Source organism: Balaenoptera borealis (genome assembly GCF_965194805.1).
Source record: "Balaenoptera borealis genome assembly, chromosome: 6".
Lineage (NCBI taxonomy): Eukaryota > Metazoa > Chordata > Mammalia > Artiodactyla > Balaenopteridae > Balaenoptera > Balaenoptera borealis.
In genome coordinates, this window is record NC_138863.1 from 126,124,723 (window position 1) to 126,140,797 (window position 16,075).

At 44.7% G+C, this 16,075-nt stretch overlaps 1 protein-coding gene across 3 annotated transcripts in view; it reads left to right on the plus strand.

The window, feature by feature from the left end:
- UGGT1 (UDP-glucose glycoprotein glucosyltransferase 1) overlaps nt 1-16,075 on the plus strand; it is a 120,174-nt gene that overhangs the window by 40,181 nt on the left and 63,918 nt on the right. The window lies entirely within an intron of this gene.

Genomic DNA, 16,075 nt, shown 5'->3' on the forward strand with positions numbered 1-16,075 from the left:
GATATCGTTGATTCTTAGCTGGCCTATTAACTACTCAATTGAAAAATAATTTCACTTTATAATGCATTGGTAGTACTTGAGTGATATATGTTCTGGATAAAATCTGTTGGAAGTATGTGATGTATGCTTGTCAGGTATGATGTGTGTGCCTAATGTGTGTCATGTATTTAATTGTTTAAGCTAAAGATGGAAATGCAATAGGAAATGTAATAAACAGAATGGCAAAGTCTCATAATAAGGATATAGGGAAATATTTTAAAATCTTTATTTAAAGATAATAGTGAGACATTAAATAGAGTGAAGGACCTTTATTGTAAGCAGGAACAAGGTGGTCAGTTTATTGAAAACAAATGTTAAGGCAAGGAATCAAAATACATTTCTGAAACAATTTAAAACAATAAAAAAGTGTATTTATTTACCAGCTTTTTTTCATGTTTTTGAATGAAGGACAAGGCCTTTGGTTCATCTGTTTGAGATCTGAGCCATCATTTCATTAGAAACCATACTGATAATGCATTGTTTATACTTTCTCTTTTATCTGAGTACAGAATCCTAGATTTTATAATCTCCCTCTCAAGTCTTACCCACACCCAATTCAACACCAGTTGTTTTTTAGCCTTTCACTTTTTTGTTTTTCTAGTCATTCAGTTTGTTTTTGTTTCCTTCCTTCCTTCCACTTATTTTAACTTAATATAATTTTATTATGGTAACATTGATTTGTAACATTATATGTTTCATGTGTATAACATTATATTTCTACTTCTGTATCCCCTACAGCTTGCCCACCACCAAAAATTTAGTTTCCATTCATCACTGTACAGTTGATCCCGTTTACTCATTTCCCCACCCCCAGTATCCACCACTTTGTTACATGTTTGTTTTTGTTTGATTTGGTTTGTTCATTTATCTTGTTTGTTTATTAGTTTTTTATATTCCACGTGTAAGTGAAATCCTATGGTATTTGTCCTTCTCTGTCTGACTTATTTCACTAGCATAATACCCTCAAGGTCCATCCATGTTGTCACAGATGGCAAGATTTCATCTTCTTTTTATGACTGAGAAGTGTTCTATTGTGTGTATGTGTGTTTGTGTGTGTGTATGTATATCTCACATCTTCTTTATCCATTCACCTGTTGATGGACACTTGGGTTGTTTCTGTATCTTGGCTATTGTAAACAATGCTATGATGAACATAGGAGTGCATATAATTTTTTGGATTAGTGTTTTCACTTTCTTTGGATAAATAACCAGAAGTGGAATTACTGGATCGTATTCTATTCTTAATTTTTTTTGAGGAATCTCCATACTGTTTTCCATAGTGGCTGTACCAATTTACATTCCAACAGTGCAAGAGGATTCTCTTTTCTCCACATACTTACCAACATTTGTTATTGTCTGTGTTTTTGATAATAGTCATTTTGGCAAGCGTGAGGTGATATCTCATGTGGTTTTGATTTGCATTTCCAAGATGAGTAGTGATGTTGAACACCTTTCATGTGCCTGTTGGCCATCTGTATGTCTTCTTTGAAAAAATGTCTATTCAGGTCCTCTGCCCATTTTTTAATCAGGTTGTTTTTGTTGTTGTTGTTCTTGAGCTATATGAGATCTTTATATATTTTGCACGTTAACCTCTTATTGGGTATATTATTTGCAAATATATTCTCTCATTGGGTAGGTTGTCTTTTCATTTTATTGATGGTTTTCTTTGCTGTGCAGAAGCTTTTTTCAGTTGATATAATTACATCTGTTTATTTATGCTTTTGTTTTCCTTGCCTGAAGAGACATATCTAGAAAGATATTGCTAAGATGGATGTCAGAGAGGATACTGCCTTTTTTTTCTTGGACTTTTATGGTTTCAGGTCTTACATTAAAGTTTTTAAATTCATTTTGAGTTAATTTTTGTGTATGGTGTGGGGTAGTGGTCTAGTTTCTTTTTTTTTTTTTTTTTTTTTTTGCATGTGGCTGTCCGGTTTTCCCAATGCCATTTATTGAAGAGATATCATTTCTCCATTGTATGTTCTTTGCTCCTTTGTCATAAATTGTCCATATATGTTTGGTTTTATTTCTAGGCTCTCATTCTGTTCCATTGATCTATGTATCTGTTTTCCTGCCAATACCATGCTGTTTGGATTAGTATGGCTTTGTAATATAGTTTGAAGTCAGGAAATATGATACCTCCAGCTTTGTTCTTTTTCTCAGGATTGTTTTGGTTATTCAGGATCTTTTCTGTTTCTGTATAAATTTCAGAATTTTTGTTCTACTTCTGTGAAAAATGTCCTTGGTATTTTGATAGGGATTACATTGAATCTGTAATGTAAATTGTCTTAGGTAATATGGACATTTTGTTTATTTATTTTTGGCTGCACCATGCACGATGGGGGATCCCTGACCAGGGATCGAATCCGCACCCCTTGCAGTGGGAGTGTGGAGTCTTGGCCACTGGACCGCCAGGGAAATCCCTTTTGTTGTTGTTGTTGTGTGTGTGTGTGTGTGTGTGTGTGTGTGTGTGTGTGTGTGTGTTTAATTGGCTTTATTTATTTTTTTCTTGGCCATGAGGCATGGCTTGCAGGATCTTTGTTCTCCAACCAGTGATTGAACCAGGGTCCACAGCTCTGAAAGTGCAGAGTGCTAACCACTGGACTGCCAAGGAAGTCCCTTAATATGGACATTTTAACAATGTTAAATTTTCCAATCCATGAGCATGAAATATCTTTCCATTTATTTGTGTCTTCTTTGGTTTCTTTCAACAGTCTTTCTTACAGGTTTCAGGGTACGCCTTTCACCTCTCTGGTTAAATTTATCGTGATTATAAATGGGATTGTTTTCTTAATTTCTCTTTCTGCCTAGCGTATAGAAATGCAACAGATTTTTGTATATTGATTTTATATCTTGCAACTTTATTGTATTTGTTTATTACTTCCAATAATTTTTTGGTGGAGTCTTTAGGGTTTTCTGCACATAAAATCATGTCATCTGCAAATAGTAACAGTTTTACTTCTTTCCAATTTGGGTGTGTTTTATTTCTTTTTCTTACCTCATTGCTCTGGCTAGGACTTTAAATACTGTGTTGAAAATGAGTGGCGAGAGTGGGCATCCTTGTCTTGTTCCTGATCTTAGAGTGGTAGCTTTCAGTTTTTCACCATTGAGTATGATGTTAGCTGTGGATTTGTTGTATGTGGCCCTTATTACATTGAGGTATGTCCCTTCTATGCCCACTTCACTGAGAGTTTATATCATAAATGGGTGTTGAATCTTCTCAAATGGTTTTTCTGCATCTACTGAGATGATCATGTGGTTTTTATCATTCATTTTTTAAATGTGGTGTATCACGTTGATTGATGTGGGGATGTTGAATCATCCTTTCATCCCTAGAATATATTTCACTTGATCATGGTGTATGATCCTTATTTTTTTTTGAAGATCATCTTTTTAAAAAAATTTTATTTATTTATTTTTGGCTGCCTTGGGTCGTCGTTGCCGTGTGCGGGCTTTCTCTAGCTGTGGCGAGCAGGGGCTACTCTTCATTGCAGTGCATGGGCTTCTCATTGCGGTGGCTTCTCTTGTTGTGGAGCACAGGCTCCAGGCGCGCAGGCTTCAGTAGTTGTGGCATGCAGGCTCAGTAGTTGTGGTTCATGGGCTCTAGAGCGTGGGCTCAGTAGTTGTGGTGAACAGGCTTAGTTGCTCCACAGCATGTGGGATCTTCCCGGACCAGGGCTCCAACTCGTGTCCCCTGCAATGGCACGCGGATTCTTTCCTTTTTTTTTTTTTTTTTGATGTGGACCATTTTTAAAGTCTTTATTGAATTTGTTACAATATTGTTTCTGTTTTGGTTTTTTGGCCACGAGGCATGTGGAATCTTAGATGCCTGACCAGGGATTGAACCCACACCCTCTGTATTGGAAGGCAAAGTCTTAACCACTGGACCGCCAGGGAAGTCCCTGTATGATCCTTTTGATGTATTGTTGAATTCAGTTTGCTAATATTTTGTTGGGGATTTTTGCATCTGTGTTCATCAGAGATATTGGCCTGTAATTTTCTTTTCTGTGTGTTGTCTTTGTTTGGTTTTGTTATTAGGGTAACTCTGGTCACATAAAATATGTTCTGTTTGCTTCAGTTTTTTGGAAGAGTTTGAGAAGGACTGGTTTTAATTCCTTTTTAAATGTTTTGTAGCACTCACTAAGGAAACCATATGGTCCTAGGCTTTTCTTTGTTGGGAGGATATTCATTACTGATTCAGACTCCTTACTTACTATTGGTCTGTCCAGATTTTCTATTTCTTCATGATTCAGTCTTGGTAGGTTTTATGTTTCTAGGAATTTATCCATTTCTTCTAGGTTATCGCAGAAGATATATATTATGTATATATAATATACATCTTTTTTTTTTTCACACACACACTGTATTTTTTTTTTTTTAATTATTTATTTATTTATTTATTTATTTATGGCTGTGTTGAGTCTTCGTTTCTGTGCGAGGGCTTTCTCTAGTTGCGGCAAGTGGGGGCCACTCTTCATCGCGGTGCACGGGCCTCTCACTATCGCGGCCTCTCTTGTTGTGGAGCACAGGCTCCAGACGCGCAGGCTCAGTAATTGTGGCTCGCGGGTCTAGTTGCTCCGCGGCATGTGGGATCTTCCCAGACCAGGGCTCGAACCTGTGTCCCCTGCATTGGCAGGCAGATTCTCAACCACTGCGCCACCAGGGAAGCCCTGTATTTTATTTTTACAAGAGATAAATAGACTGACACCAAGCATTGTACATGGATGACCACAACAAAAGCAACAATGATTGCAATTACCAAACATGAAACACACTCATACTATGTCATAATATTGACATTCAGTCCAGTAATCCTCCACTGTAACAGCTCCTTTACTTTGCAGTGAAAATTGATTTGTATATTCTTTGCCTCTGAGTCCTTGTGGGATTTTTTTTTTTTAATTCAAACAGAAAGTCACAAAAATTATACTCATCCATATCGGTTCCCCTACAGCTTGCCCACCACCAAAAATTTAGTTTCCATTCATCACTGTACAGTTGCTCCCATTTATTTATTTCCCCACCCCCAGTATCCACTACTTTGTTACATGTTTGTTTTCTTTATTTTAAAGTCTATTTTATCTGATATGAGTATAGCTACTCCAGCTTTCTTTTGATTTCCATTTGCATGGAATATCTTTTTCCATCCCCTCACTTTCAGTCTGTATGTGTCCCTAGGTCTAAAGTGGGTCTCTTGTAGACAGCATATATATGGGTCTTGTTTTGTATCCATTCAGCAAGCCAGTGTCTTTTGGTTGGAGCATTTAATCCATTCACGTTTAAGGTAATTATCGATATGTATGTACTTATGACCATTTTCTTAATTGTTTTGGGTTTGTTTTTGTAGGTCCTTTTCTTCTCTTGTGTTTCCCACTTAGAGAAGTTCCTTTAGCATTTGTTGTAGAGCTGGTTTGGTGGTGCTGAATTCTCTTAGCTTTTGCTTGTCTGTAAAGCTTTTGATTTCTCCATCAAATCTGAATGAGATCCTTGCCGGGTAGAGTAATCTTGGTTGTAGGCTCTTCCCTTTCATCACTTTAAGTATATCATGCCACTCCCTTCTGGCTTGTAGAGTTTCTGCTGAGAAATCAGCTGTTAACCTTATGGGAGTTCCCTTGTATGTTATTTGTCGTTTTTCCCTTGCTGCTTTCAATAATTTTTCTTTGTCTTTAATTTTTGCCACTTTGATTACTATGTGTCTCGGCGTGTTTCTCCTTGGGTTTATCCTGTATGGGACTCTCTGCGCTTCCTGGACTTGGGTGGCTATTTCCTTTCCCATGTTAGGGAAGTTTTCGACTATAATCTCTTCAAATATTTTCTCTGGTCCTTTCTCTCTCTCTTCTCCTTCTGGGGCCCCTATAATGCGAATGTTGTTGCGTTTAATGTTGTCCCAGAGGTCTCTTAGGCTGTCTTCATTTCTTTTCATTATTTTTTCTTTAGTCTGTTCCGCAGCAGTGAATTCCACCATTCTGTCTTCCAGGTCACTTATCCGTTCTTCTGCCTCAGCTATTCTGCTATTGATTCCTTCTACTGTAGTTTTTATTTCAGTTTTTGTATTGGTCATCTCTGTTTGTTTGTTCTTTAATTCTTCTAGGTCTTTGTTAATCACTTCTTGCATCTTCTCAATCTTTGCCTCCATTCTTATTCCGAGGTCCTGGATCATCTTCACTATCATTATTCTGTATTCTTTTTCTGGAAGGTTGCCTATCTCCACTTCATTTAGTTGTTTTTCTGGGGTTTTTTCTTGTTCCTTCATCTGGTATATAGCCCTCTGCCTTTTCATCTTGTCTATCTTCCTGTAAATGTGGTTTTTGTTCCACAGGCTGCAGGATTGTAGTTTTTCTTGCTTCTGCTGTCTGCCCTCTGGTGGTTGAGGCTATCTAAGAGGCTTGATGGGAGGCTCTGGTGGTGGGTAGAGCTGACTGTTGCTGTGGCGCTCAGAGCTCTGTAAAACTTTAAAACTTTAATCCGGTTGACTGTTGATGGGTGGGGCTGGGTTCCCTCCCTGTTGGTTGTTTTGCCTGAGGCAACCCAACACTGGAGCCTACCTGGGTTCTTTGGTGGGGCTAATGGCAGACTCTGGGAGGGCTCACGCCAAGGAGTACTTCCCAGAATCTCCGCTGCCAGTGTCCTTGTCCCCACCGTGAAACAGAGCCAGCCCCCACCTCTGCTGGAGACCCTCCAACACTAGCAGGTAGGTCTGGTTCAGTCTCCCCCAGGGTCACTGCTCCTTCCCCCTGGTCCCGATGTGCACACTATTCCGTGTGCGCCCTCCAAGAGTGGGGTCTCTGTTTCCCCAGTCCTGTCGAAGTCCTGCAATCAACTCCCACTAGGCTTCAAAGTCTGATTCTCTACGAATTCCTCCTCCCGTTGCCGGACCCCCAGGTTGGGAAGCCTGACGTGGAGCTCAGAACCTTCACTCTAGTGGGTGGACTTCTGTGGTATAAGTGTTCGCCAGTCTGTGAGTCACCCACCCAGCAGTTACGGGATTTGATTTTACTGTGATTGCGCCCCTCCTACCGTCTCACTGTGGCTTCTCCTTTGTCCTTGGATGTGGGGTATCCTCCTTGGTGAAGTCCAGTGTCTTCCTGTCGATGATTGTCCAGCAGCCAGTTGTGATTCTGGTGCTCTTGCAAGAGGGAGTGAGAGCACGTCCTTCTACTCCGCCATCTTGGTTAATCCCCCTCCCAATCAGCTTTTTAATCCTCTATCAACATACATCTTTTTAAAAAATTTATTTACAGTTTTAAAGAAAATAAATTCATTTATTTATTTATTTTTGGCTGCATTGGGTCTTTGTTGCTGCCCATGGCTTTCTCTAGTTGGCGGTGAGCAGGGGCTACTCTTCTTCGCGGCGCGCGGGCTTCTCATTGCAGTGACATCTCTTGTTGCAGAGCAGAGGCTCTAGGCGCGCGGGCTTCAGTAGTTGTGGCACACGGGCTCAGTAGTTGTGGCTCGCGCACTCTAGAGTGCAGGCTCAGTAGTTGTGGCACACGGGCTTAGTTGCTCCGCGGCATGTGGGATCCTCCTCGACCAGGGCTTGAACCCTTGTCCCCTGCATTGGCAGGTGGATTCTTAACCACTGCACTACGAGGGAAGTCCCCATAATATACATCTTAATCCTCTATATTTATCTTGTCCCTCCCCCCTTCACTCTCCCCCACTGGTAACCACTAATTTGTTCTCTATATCTGTGAGTCTGTTTTTTGTTGTTGTTGTTATATTCACTAGTTTGCTGTATTTTATAGATTCCACATGTGAGTGAAATCATACAGGATTTGTCTTTCTCTGTCTGACTTATTTCACTTGGCATAATGCCCTCCAAGTCCATCCATGTTGTTGCAAATGGCAAAATTTCATTCTTTTTTATGGCTGAGTAGGAGTCCATTGTGTATGTAAACTACATCTTCTTTATCCATTCATCTCTTGATGGACACTTAGGTTGCTTCCATATCTTTGTTTTTATTTTATTTTTTTTTAACATCTTTATTGGAGTATAATTGCTTTGCAGTGTTGTGTTAGTTTCTGCCGTATAACAAAGTGAATCAGCTATACATACACATACATCCCCATATCTCCTCCCTTTTGTGTCTCCCTCCCACCCTCCCTGTCCCACCCCTCTAGGTGGTCACAAAGCACCGAGCTGATCTCCCGGTGCTATGCAGCTGCTTCCCACTAGCTATCTATTTTACATTTGGTAGTGTATATATGTCAGTGCTACTCTTTTCACTTCATCCCAGCTTACCCTTCCCCCTCCTCATGTCCTCAAGTCCATTCTCTACCTCTGTGTCTTTATTCCTGTCCTGCCCCTAGGTTCATCAGAACCATTTTTTTTTTTTTTTTTTTAGATTCCATATATATGTGTTAGCATATGGTATTTGTTTTTCTCTTTCTGACTTAACTTCAGTCTGTATGACAGACTCTAGGTCCATCCATCTCACTACAGATAACTCAATTTCATTTCTTTTTATGACTGACTGATATTCCATTGTATATATGTGCTGCATCTTCTTTATCCATTCATCTGTTGATGGACACTTAGGTTGCTTCCATGTCCTGGCTATTGTAAATAGTGCTGCAGTGAACATTGTGGTACATGTCTCTTTTTGAATTATGGTCTTCTGCTTCCATATCTTTAATTCCCCTATTAAAATTGTATAGTTGTCTTTTTCTCCCTTGAGATCTGTTAGTATTCGTTTCATATATTTAGGTGTTCTGATGTTGAGTGCATATATATTTAGAATTGTTAAATCTTCTCAATGAATTGAGCCCATTATCATTATATAATGACCTTTTTATCTCTTGTTATAGTTTTTGGCTTAAACTCTGATTTGTCTGATAGAAATATAGCTACTCCTGCTCTCTTCTGGTTTCCACTTACGTAAGTGGATCTTTTTCTATCCCTTCACTTTGAGTCTGTTTGTGTCTTTAAAGCTGCAAGGAACTGTAGGCTCATATAGTTGGGTCTTACTTTTTAATTCATCCAGCGTTCTATGCCTTTTGATTGAGGAATTTAATACAGGAATATTTAGAGTAGTTATTGATAGGTAAGGGACATAGTAATGCCATTTTATTAGTTATTTGAGGCTGATTTATATTTCCCTTGTTCCTTTTTTCCTCTCTTGCTGCCTCCCTTTGTGAACTGATGATTTTCCATAATGGTATGCTTTGGTTCCTTTCTCTTTATCTTTTGTGAATCTATTGTAGATTTTTGTTTTGTGGTTACTATGAGTCTTACATAAAATATTTTATAGATAAAACAATCTCTTTTATGTTGATGACTTAACTTTGATCAAATATAAAAACTACCCTTTTATTCCCTCCCCTTTTTTGTTTTGGACATCACAATTTAACTCTTTATATTGTGTATTCAATAACAAATTATTATATCTATAGTTACTTTTAGTACTCTTGTCTTTCTTTTTTTGCTTCTCATCAACATATTCTTTATATTGAAAAACAGCAAGATGGGGTTTTCTGCATGAACAGCATCATCATTAGAGGGCAGTTCAGGCAACTGTCATCCATCCCACATTCCCTTTGAGCATGGAGGGCACTGCTTCAAAATTCATGGTTGGGGGCCCTCTCTTGCTTCATCTGAATACTCTTGTCTTTTAACCTTTATAGAGTTAAATGGTTAATACACCATCATATTACAGTGTTAGGGTATTCTGAATTTGACTATATACTTACCTTTACTAGTGTGTTGTATGTTTTCATACGTTTTCATGTTACTAATTAACGTCCGTTCATTTCAGCTTGAAGGACTCCTTTCAGCATTTCTTGTAAGGCAGGTTTGGTGATGATGAACGAACTCTCTTAGCTTTTGTTTGTCTGGGAATGTCTTTATTTCTCCTCCATTTCTAGATGATAACTTTGCCAGGTAGAGTATTCTTGGTTGGCAGTTTTTTCTTTTAGCAGTTTGAATATATCATCCCACTCACTCCTTGCCTGCAGCTTTTTTACTGAGACGTCCATTTTTAGCCTTCCCTGGTAAGTTACAAGCTTCTTCTTCTCTTGCTGCTCTTAAGAGTGTCTAGTTTTGACTTTTGATAGTTTTATTATAATGTATCTTGGAGAGGTGCTCTTTAAATTTATTTTCTCTGGTGAACTATGATCTTCAGGAACTTGGATATCCAAATCTCTCTCCAGATTTGGGAAGTTCCTATCCATTATTTCTTTAAATAAGCTTTCTGCTCCCTTCTCTATCTCATCTTCTCTGGAGCTCCAGTAATTTGAAAATTATCCATATACCATTTCTTTAATTCTTCGGTTGCTGTTGTTATTATTGTTGTCCTCTGACTGGATAATTGCAAAGTTCCTGTCTTCTAACTTGTAGATTTTTTCTTTTGCTTGATTTCACTCTGATGTTAATGCTATATCATTTTTAAAATTTCATTCATTATATTCTTCAGCTCCAGAATTTCTGTTTGGTTCTTTTTTATGCTCTCTCTCTTTGTTAAAATTCTGATTTTGTTTGTGTATTGTTTTCTTGATTTTGTTGAATTGTCCTTCCGTCCTTTTGTTGAATTGTCTTCTTGTAGCTCATTGAGTCTCCCCAAAACAGCTATTTTGAATTCTTCATTGGGTAAATTGCAGATCTCCATGTCTTCGGGATTGGTTACTGGAAGATTATTGCAATCGTTAGGTGATGTTATGCTTTCTTGATTTTTCATGTTCCTTGCAATTTTAAGTAGCAGTCACTTCTACCAGTCTCTACTCTCTGCTTTGGGAGAGAAATACCTTCCATTTCAGCCTTGCTAGGAATTTTGAGGCTTTCTCAGGATGTCTGTGGGTACACCTGCTCCATGCTGTTGTTCCCTCTTGTGCAGAATTCTGAAGCTTGTTTAACTCCTCTTGATTCTACATTGCCCCCAGGCTGGGTGCTAACAGGCCACCTCCTTTTTGTTTTCCCCAAAGTGGCACTAAAGCTCAAGTTTTTTGTCTCTTTCTGGCCTACTGATGTGGACTGGCTGTCTGTACGTCCTCACTATCCGTCTGGCAAAGCTCACTCTTGCTGCCCTTGTCAGGACTGTGCACTGGGAGCCAGCCACAGGGTGTGGGTATGTGGGGGTAAGGTGTGTGCAGAGCACTGCGGGGTGCCCATGAGCCATCTGGGGGCATCTGTGGATGAGGTGTCCTGGGTGTATAGGTGGGCTTGTTGATGCAGTAAGTAGGATCTGCCTTCCTTAAATGCCCTATGAGCGCACTGTCTGCTGTCCTCTCAGCCTCTTCCCACATGGTGATGCCACTCACAAATCAGCATTCTGGATGGACCGGGAGAGAAATGAGCCTCTTTGGCAGCATCCCACACAGCTGGGGAAGTTGAGTGCTCAACCCTTGCTCTTATGTCCCTTGTAGGAGAAATCATAGGCTCAGAAGATCTCTTGTGGCCCTAAGCTGTACTGCCTTGGGAGAGGGGTGACGTGAATAAAGTCAGACTGTTGCTCTTACCCTCTCCAGTGTGTCCAAATTCATATTTTTTTGCTCCAGTGGTGTCCTGGAACTTCTTGCTGGAAACCTGGACTTGCACAGAGGCTGTCTCGTCTGTGGGTGGTTGATTGAAACCTGGACTTGCGCAGAGGCTGTCTCGTCTGTGGGTGGTTGATTGAAACCTGGACTTGCGCAGAGGCTGTCTCGTCTGTGGGTGGTTGCTGGAAACCTGGACTTGCGCAGAGGCTGTCTCGTCTGTGGGTGGTTGCTGGAAACCTGGACTTGCGCAGAGGCTGTCTCGTCTGTGGGTGGTTGATTGAAACCTGGACTTGCGCAGAGGCTGTCTCGTCTGTGGGTGGTTGATTGAAACCTGGACTTGCGCAGAGGCTGTCTCGTCTGTGGGTGGTTGATTGAAACCTGGACTTGCGCAGAGGCTGTCTCGTCTGTGGGTGGTTGCTGGAAACCTGGACTTGCGCAGAGGCTGTCTCGTCTGTGGGTGGTTGCTGGAAACCTGGACTTGCGCAGAGGCTGTCTCGTCTGTGGGTGGTTGCTGGAAACCTGGACTTGCGCAGAGGCTGTCTCGTCTGTGGGTGGTTGCTGGAAACCTGGACTTGCGCAGAGGCTGTCTCGTCTGTGGGTGGTTGATTGAAACCTGGACTTGCGCAGAGGCTGTCTCGTCTGTGGGTGGTTGCTGGAAACCTGGACTTGCGCAGAGGCTGTCTCGTCTGTGGGTGGTTGCTGGAAACCTGGACTTGCGCAGAGGCTGTCTCGTCTGTGGGTGGTTGCTGGAAACCTGGACTTGCGCAGAGGCTGTCTCGTCTGTGGGTGGTTGCTGGAAACCTGGACTTGCGCAGAGGCTGTCTCGTCTGTGGGTGGTTGCTGGAAACCTGGACTTGTGCAGAGGCTGTCTCGTCTGTGGGTGATTGATTGAAACCTGGACTTGCGCAGAGGCTGTCGCGTCTGTGGGTGGTTGATTGAAACCTGGACTTGCGCAGAGGCTGTCTCGTCTGTGGGTGGTTGCTGGAAACCTGGACTTGCGCAGAGGCTGTCTCGTCTGTGGGTGGTTGCTGGAAACCTGGACTTGCGCAGAGGCTGTCTCGTCTGTGGGTGGTTGCTGGAAACCTGGACTTGCGCAGAGGCTGTCTCGTCTGTGGGTGGTTGATTGAAACCTGGACTTGCGCAGAGGCTGTCTCGTCTGTGGGTGGTTGATTGAAACCTGGACTTGCGCAGAGGCTGTCTCGTCTGTGGGTGGTTGCTGGAAACCTGGACTTGCGCAGAGGCTGTCTCGTCTGTGGGTGATTGATTGAAACCTGGACTTGCGCAGAGGCTGTCTCGTCTGTGGGTGGTTGATTGAAACCTGGACTTGCGCAGAGGCTGTCTCGTCTGTGGGTGGTTGCTGGAAACCTGGACTTGCGCAGAGGCTGTCTCGTCTGTGGGTGGTTGCTGGAAACCTGGACTTGCGCAGAGGCTGTCTCGTCTGTGGGTGGTTGCTGGAAACCTGGACTTGCGCAGAGGCTGTCTCGTCTGTGGGTGGTTGCTGGAAACCTGGACTTGCGCAGAGGCTGTCTCGTCTGTGGGTGGTTGCTGGAAACCTGGACTTGCGCAGAGGCTGTCTCGTCTGTGGGTGGTTGCTGGAAACCTGGACTTGCGCAGAGGCTGTCTCGTCTGTGGGTGGTTGATTGAAACCTGGACTTGCGCAGAGGCTGTCTCGTCTGTGGGTGGTTGATTGAAACCTGGACTTGCGCAGAGGCTGTCTCGTCTGTGGGTGGTTGCTGGAAACCTGGACTTGCGCAGAGGCTGTCTCGTCTGTGGGTGGTTGCTGGAAACCTGGACTTGCGCAGAGGCTGTCTCGTCTGTGGGTGGTTGATTGAAACCTGGACTTGCGCAGAGGCTGTCTCGTCTGTGGGTGGTTGATTGAAACCTGGACTTGCGCAGAGGCTGTCTCGTCTGTGGGTGGTTGATTGAAACCTGGACTTGCGCAGAGGCTGTCTCGTCTGTGGGTGGTTGCTGGAAACCTGGACTTGCGCAGAGGCTGTCTCGTCTGTGGGTGGTTGCTGGAAACCTGGACTTGCGCAGAGGCTGTCTCGTCTGTGGGTGGTTGATTGAAACCTGGACTTGCGCAGAGGCTGTCTCGTCTGTGGGTGGTTGATTGAAACCTGGACTTGCGCAGAGGCTGTCTCGTCTGTGGGTGGTTGATTGAAACCTGGACTTGCGCAGAGGCTGTCTCGTCTGTGGGTGGTTGCTGGAAACCTGGACTTGCGCAGAGGCTGTCTCGTCTGTGGGTGGTTGCTGGAAACCTGGACTTGCGCAGAGGCTGTCTCGTCTGTGGGTGGTTGCTGGAAACCTGGACTTGCGCAGAGGCTGTCTCGTCTGTGGGTGGTTGATTGAAACCTGGACTTGCGCAGAGGCTGTCTCGTCTGTGGGTGGTTGATTGAAACCTGGACTTGCGCAGAGGCTGTCTCGTCTGTGGGTGGTTGCTGGAAACCTGGACTTGCGCAGAGGCTGTCTCGTCTGTGGGTGGTTGCTGGAAACCTGGACTTGCGCAGAGGCTGTCTCGTCTGTGGGTGGTTGCTGGAAATCTGGACTTGCGCAGAGGCTGTCTCGTCTGTGGGTGGTTGCTGGAAACCTGGACTTGCGCAGAGGCTGTCTCGTCTGTGGGTGGTTGATTGAAACCTGGACTTGCGCAGAGGCTGTCTCGTCTGTGGGTGGTTGATTGAAACCTGGACTTGCGCAGAGGCTGTCTCGTCTGTGGGTGGTTGATTGAAACCTGGACTTGCGCAGAGGCTGTCTCGTCTGTGGGTGGTTGATTGAAACCTGGACTTGCGCAGAGGCTGTCTCGTCTGTGGGTGGTTGCTGGAAACCTGGACTTGCGCAGAGGCTGTCTCGTCTGTGGGTGGTTGCTGGAAACCTGGACTTGCGCAGAGGCTGTCTCGTCTGTGGGTGGTTGCTGGAAACCTGGACTTGCGCAGAGGCTGTCTCGTCTGTGGGTGGTTGCTGGAAACCTGGACTTGCGCAGAGGCTGTCTCGTCTGTGGGTGGTTGCTGGAAACCTGGACTTGCGCAGAGGCTGTCTCGTCTGTGGGTGGTTGCTGGAAACCTGGACTTGCGCAGAGGCTGTCTCGTCTGTGGGTGGTTGCTGGAAACCTGGACTTGCGCAGAGGCTGTCTCGTCTGTGGGTGGTTGCTGGAAACCTGGACTTGCGCAGAGGCTGTCTCGTCTGTGGGTGGTTGCTGGAAACCTGGACTTGCGCAGAGGCTGTCTCGTCTGTGGGTGGTTGCTGGAAACCTGGACTTGCGCAGAGGCTGTCTCGTCTGTGGGTGGTTGCTGGAAACCTGGACTTGCGCAGAGGCTGTCTCGTCTGTGGGTGGTTGCTGGAAACCTGGACTTGCGCAGAGGCTGTCTCGTCTGTGGGTGGTTGCTGGAAACCTGGACTTGCGCAGAGGCTGTCTCGTCTGTGGGTGGTTGCTGGAAACCTGGACTTGCGCAGAGGCTGTCTCGTCTGTGGGTGGTTGCTGGAAACCTGGACTTGCGCAGAGGCTGTCTCGTCTGTGGGTGGTTGCTGGAAACCTGGACTTGCGCAGAGGCTGTCTCGTCTGTGGGTGGTTGCTGGAAACCTGGACTTGCGCAGAGGCTGTCTCGTCTGTGGGTGGTTGCTGGAAACCTGGACTTGCGCAGAGGCTGTCTCGTCTGTGGGTGGTTGATTGAAACCTGGACTTGCGCAGAGGCTGTCTCGTCTGTGGGTGGTTGCTGGAAACCTGGACTTGCGCAGAGGCTGTCTCGTCTGTGGGTGGTTGCTGGAAACCTGGACTTGCGCAGAGGCTGTCTCGTCTGTGGGTGGTTGCTGGAAACCTGGACTTGCGCAGAGGCTGTCTCGTCTGTGGGTGGTTGCTTGAAACCTGGACTTGCGCAGAGGCTGTCTCGTCTGTGGGTGGTTGCTGGAAACCTGGACTTGCGCAGAGGCTGTCTCGTCTGTGGGTGGTTGCTGGAAACCTGGACTTGCGCAGAGGCTGTCTCGTCTGTGGGTGGTTGCTGGAAACCTGGACTTGCGCAGAGGCTGTCTCGTCTGTGGGTGGTTGCTGGAAACCTGGACTTGCGCAGAGGCTGTCTCGTCTGTGGGTGGTTGCTGGAAACCTGGACTTGCGCAGAGGCTGTCTCGTCTGTGGGTGGTTGCTGGAAACCTGGACTTGCGCAGAGGCTGTCTCGTCTGTGGGTGGTTGCTGGAAACCTGGACTTGCGCAGAGGCTGTCTCGTCTGTGGGTGGTTGCTGGAAACCTGGACTTGCGCAGAGGCTGTCTCGTCTGTGGGTGGTTGCTGGAAACCTGGACTTGCGCAGAGGCTGTCTCGTCTGTGGGTGGTTGCTGGAAACCTGGACTTGCGCAGAGGCTGTCTCGTCTGTGGGTGGTTGCTGGAAACCTGGACTTGCGCAGAGGCTGTCTCGTCTGTGGGTGGTTGCTGGAAACCTGGACTTGCGCAGAGGCTGTCTCGTCTGTGGGTGGTTGCTGGAAACCTGGACTCGTCTGGTGGGTGGTTGCTGGAAACTGGACTTGCGCAGAGGCTGTCTCGTCTGTGGGTGGTTGCTGGAAACCTGGACTTGCGCAGAGGCTGTCTCG